The following is a 5,868-nucleotide window of genomic DNA, read 5'->3' as shown; positions in this document are numbered from 1 at the left end:
GGTTATCTTTGCAAGTCTCTTTGAATTGTCAGTTTGATTTGGCCTACTAGATCGATCTTTCTTGCAATGGGAGAAGTGCTTAGCTTTGGGTTCAATCTTGCGGTGTCCTTTCCCAGTGATAGCAGGGGCAACAAGGCACGTATTGTATTGTTGCCATCGAGGATAAAAAGATGGGGTTTATATCATATTGTTTGAGTTTATCCCTCTACATCATGTCATCTTGCTTAATACGTTACTCTGTTCTTATGAACTTAATACTCTAGATGCAGGCAGGAGTCGGTCGATGTGTGGAGTAATAGTAGTAGATGCAGAATCGTTTCGTCTACTTGTTGTGGACGTGATGCCTATATACATGATCATGCCTAGATATTCTCATAACTATGCACTTTTCTATCAATTGCTCGACAATAGTTTGTTCACCCAGCATAATACTTATGCTATCTTGAGAGAATCCACTAGTGAAACCTATGGCCCCCGGGTCTATTCTCTATCATATAAGTTTCCGATCTACTTTATTTTGCAATCTTTACTTTTCAATCTATATCATAAAAATACCAAAAATATTTATCTTATCATATTATCTCTATCAGATCTCACTTTCGCAAGTGGCCATGAAGGGATTGACAACCCCTTTATCGTGTTAGTTGCGAGGTTCTTGTTTGTTTGTGTAGGCGTGTGGGACTTGGGAGGAGTCTCCTGCTGGATTGATACCTTGGTTCTCAAAATTTAGGGAAATACTTACACTATTTTGCTGCATCACCCTCTCCTCTTCAAGGGAAAAACCAACGCATGATCAAGTGGTAGCATTGCAATGCACGTACAATTATGTATTCAGAAAATATTTTTTTGCCTCGTCGCAGCACCCACTCAGAGAAGCGACTCGAAAGCCATTCATAAATTTAGTAAGTTTATCACAGGCATATCATTTTATTACATACAACAGGTCATCAACCCACAACGACAACGAGGATACATTATAAATACTAAAGTTTTCATCACACAACAAATAACAAGCAATGAAATGAACTTCAGCTCAACCAGTCTCGGCGTTGGAAACGCTTTCTTTCAACCAGAAGTGATTCTCTAGGAATTGCCAGCTACTGTCAATCTCAAGACCAATGGAGGACTGATCATCCAGGCTAAAGCGGCCTATGTCAGGACGCATATTGTGAAGGCCACAGTAGGGAAGCAGAGCAATGTTTGAGGTACAGATACATTTGCTTCTCATAAATGGTAGTAACCTTGTGTCAACAGCAGCTGGATCGCCTTTCACCATCATTGGATAGTTTTGTCCAAGGAAGAGCGAGTTTCCTTCAAGACTATCAATACTGAACCAGTGAGAAGGTGTTGGTGCTAGCACACTAGTATCCATCCCGAATACCCTGCAACGGATGTTGGAATAGGTCCGGAGAGTGCGACCATGCGAGACAACACCGGCTTCCTCAGTATCATCAGCAGTGCCCTGTACACAGACAAGAAGAGGTGTTCTATTGGAATAAGTTGCCAGGCGCCACTGAGTATATGGGTCCTCATGCTCGTGATCATCATCATCGTCATCTCCCCCTTGGTTATAAATTTTTTCAAGTATAGGTGGTGGAATGTTCATAGGACCTTGGAAACACTAGAAGGTTAATTAGTAAAGGGAAACTAGCTAACTCGCATGCATGTGGATGAAACAATTATAATTACGGTGGAAGAAAAATGTACCGAAAGCATAAGGATTCCATGCAAAAACAGTGCCACGAGTGGTGGCAGCAAACACAAGACCCTCGTATTGAATTGCATCACAGTACACATCCGTGTATAGAAATTGATTTTTGAGCAATATACATCCAGTCGAACCATGAAGGAAGGCAACAAGCTTGTCGAAGATAGCAACAACTCCATAGTTCATGTAATGCCAAGAGCGGTTGGGAACTCGACAAATTGCTATCTTGTGTAGATGACAATCACCATGATCGTATTTGAACGTGCGTAGAATACCGGTGTGCTCAACCTCTGGGCAGTCTGAGATTTTTGGAAGTGGAACCCGGTGACGAGTGTACACATTCACAAGTTCCCACTCGCAGTTGGACCCAATATAAACAACCCAATCTCCATTTGCGCCTGCCCAAGACTTACCCTCAAGCGACGACATCTTAACATCACACGTATCATTATCAAGAGGCATCAACTTGCACAAGGCGAGGCCTCTATCGTCCGTGCGTCGGTCAGCAGGGTCACGACGAAGAAGATAGGGGAGATCAAACCGCTCCTGGACCCTTGGGTTCCTTGTAATGATGTTATTAGTTGAGTAGAGAATGGTCTTGAACGAACCTGCGATGCTAGCCGAGGTGATGACGTCGCACCGATCAATGAGTTCCTCCACCACGTCATCTTTCAGAACGGGGCAAGAATAACGGAGTCATTTCCGGCCTGTTCCCTCCATGGAGAAGATGATCAAACAATGGAAGAAGGAAGGGTGAAGGCAAATGAAGGAGGAGGAAGAGCGTGCGACAACAGTTCCAAATCGAGAGGGAAAGGTGAAGAGGCGGTGGACAGTTGCCACGGTACACGAAGAGGCGCCCCGGCCTACATAGACGTCCGTTAGGAAATTGTAGTAACGACGACAACAAGCTTGTCGAAGATAGCAACAACTTCATAGTTCTTGTAATCCCAAGAGCGGTTGGGAACTCGACAATTTGCTATCTTCCGTAGACGACAACCACCATGATCATATTTGAACATACGTAGATCATCTGTGTGCTCAACCTCAGGGCACTCTGAGATTTTTGGAAGTGGAATCCGATGACGAGTGTAGACATTTACAAGTTCCCACTCGCAATTGTACCCAATATAAACAACCCAATCTCCATTTGCGCTAGCCTAGGCCTTACCTTAAGTGATGGCATCTTGATATCACACGTATCATTATCAAGCGGCATCAACTTGCACAAGGCGAGTGAGGGAGTCCTGGATTAGGGGGTCCTCGAACGGCCGGACTATTAACATGGGCCGGATTGTTGGCCTATGAAGATACAAGACCGAAGACTTCTTCACGTGTTTGGATGGGACTCTCCTTTGCGTGGATGGCAAGCTTGGTGATTCGGATATGTAGATTCCTTTCTCTGTAACCAACTTTGTACAACCCTAGCCCCCTCCAATGTCTATAAACCGGAGGGTTTAGTCCGTAGAGGCAATTACAATCATAATCATATAGGCTAGACTTCTAGGGTTTAGCCATTATGATCTCGTGGTAGATCAACTCTTGTAATACTCATATTCATCAAGATCAATCAAGCAAGAAGTAGGGTATTACCTCCATAGAGAGGGCCCGAACCTGGGTAAACATCATGTCCCCCGTCTCCTATTACCATCGGCCTTAGACACACAGTTCGGGACCCCCTACCCGAGATTCGCTGTGTTTTGACACCAATATTGGTGCTTTCATTGAGAGTTTCACTGCGTCGTCACCAAAAGATTTTGATGGCTCCATCAATCATCTACAACAATGCAGTCCAGGGGGAGGTCTTTCTCCCCGGACAGATCTTCGTTTTTGGTGGCTTCGCACTGCGGGCTAACTCGCTTGGCCATCTAGAGCAGATCGACAGCTACACCCCTAGCCATCAGGTCAGGTTTGGAAGCTTGAATTACGTGGCCGATATCCGCGACTTGATCTTTGATGGATTCGAGCCCGTGACAGCCGCTCCCAGCCACCACGATGAACATGACTTAAATCTGCCATCGGACCGTGCTCAGGAGATTGCGCCTGTAACTGCTCTGGCCCTAGATCCGGAGGAGATCGCGCCGTCCGAGGATGGGAAGCTTAACCCCTTCACGGAAGCCGCAGACTCAGCAGCGTTGGAGCCGAACACAGATCCGACCTTGAGAAGAGCCTGTGTCATCGGAACCTCGGAGTTGTCTCCAGCCATAGGTTCTGAACCGCGTACATCCGTGCCCATCGAAATTGATCGGGCGCCGATCATCGAGTTCAGCTTCGCGGACATCTTCCGGCACTCGCCTTTAGGCGATGTGCTAAGCTTGTTAAGAGCCCTCTCCTTATCAGGAGACTCTCAGCCGAACTATATCTGGCTTGAATGGGAAGCCGATGACGGAGAATTTCGCTTCCCACCCACCACCCATTGCATATCCACTATCGAAGACTTAACTGCCATGCTTGACTACGACTCTGAAGATATCAACGGTATGGACGACGATGCCGGAGAGGAGCAGGAGCCACCGCCCACAGGGCGCTGGACAACCACCTCCTCATATGACATATACATGGTGGACACACCCAAAGAGAACAACGGCGACAATAAAACTCTAGTTGAGGATAAGCCTCCTGAGATATAGCCAAAATGCCGGCGTCAGTGACGCCGCTCTAAACCACGCCGTGGAAAAAATAGCAATACCGGCACAAGAGAGGATAACACTCCAGATGATGCCGAAGACAATGAAGACCCCGTCGAGCCAACCTCCGAACAGGACGAACGGGAAGATGGGTGAGTTAGCCCTGATGAACAGGCCATGAGCGAAGACTCGGTGGACAGTAACTACCTTCCACTCTTCGAGGATGAGGTGAGCCTCGGCGACAAAGAATTTATCGTGCCTGAGGAACCTCTCAAGCAGGAGCGCTTTAAGCGCCGGCTAATAGCCATTGCAAGGAGCCTGAAAAAGAAGCAGCAACAACTTCAAGCTGATCAAGATCTGCTCAACGATAGATGGACTGATGTCCTGGTAGCCGAGGAATACAACCTCGAGCGTCCAACCAAAAGTTACCTGAAGCGCAAATTGCTGCCCAATTCGATGACAAGGCGCTGGATCCTATTGCACTAGCGGATAATGCGGCTGACCGACCACCGCGTGGCCGGGACAAAGCAGTCACTCAAGCCGAACACCAGCCCACACCCCCTCGCCGTAAGAACAGAAACACAACAGCTCAGGGATACACATATGACATGCGGCATGACTTGGAAAACAAAGCAGGCCAGACGAGATCGATCTATGGATTGCGGGGGCGTGCCCTGATGCGCGAGGATGGCCACCCGGCCGGACGTGACAAATATAACCACATCCGAGTCGAGAACCACAGACGAACTCCATCCGAGCTATGCCATGATTTGGCTCGGTATAGAGGCGCGGCACACCCCCTATGCTTCACCGATGAAGTAATGGAACATGAATTCCCGGAAGGGTTTAAACCCATGAACAACGAATCATACGATGGGACAACAGATCCCGCGGTATGGATTGAGGATTTTCTTATCCATATTCATATGGCCCATAGTGATGATCTTCACACCATCAAATACCTCCCATTAAAACTCAAGGGACCAGCTCGGCACTGGTTGAACAGTCTGCCCGAAAAATCTATTGAAGCTGGGAGGACTTGGAAGATGCCTTCCTTGACAACTTCCAAGGTACCTATGTCCGACCTCCGGATGCTGATGATTTAAGTCACATAATCCAATAGCCCGGAGAGTCAGCCATAAAATTCTAGACTAGGTTCTTAACTAAAAAGAACCAGATCGTCGACTGTCCGGATGATGAAGCCCTAGCGGCCTTTAAGCAAAGCATCCGTGACGAATGGCTTGCCCGACACCCCGACCAAGAAAAGCCAAAGTCCATGGCAGCCCTTATGACACTTATTACCCGCTTCTGTGTGGGTGAAGATAGCTGGCTAGCCCGTAGCAATAACAATGCACGCGAACCTGGCACATCTGAAGCCAGAAATCACAACGGCAAGCCCCGACACAATAGACACAAGCGTTGAAACAACGGTGACAGCACCGAAGACACGATAGTCAGTGCCGGATTCAGTGGATCTAAGTCCGGTTAGCGGAAGAAGCCATATAAAAGAAATAGTCCAGGCCTGTCGAGCTTGGA

Source organism: Triticum dicoccoides, chromosome 4A (assembly GCF_002162155.2).
Source record: "Triticum dicoccoides isolate Atlit2015 ecotype Zavitan chromosome 4A, WEW_v2.0, whole genome shotgun sequence".
NCBI classification, from domain to species: Eukaryota; Viridiplantae; Streptophyta; class Magnoliopsida; order Poales; family Poaceae; genus Triticum; species Triticum dicoccoides.
Note: the sequence above shows the minus strand (reverse complement) of the source record.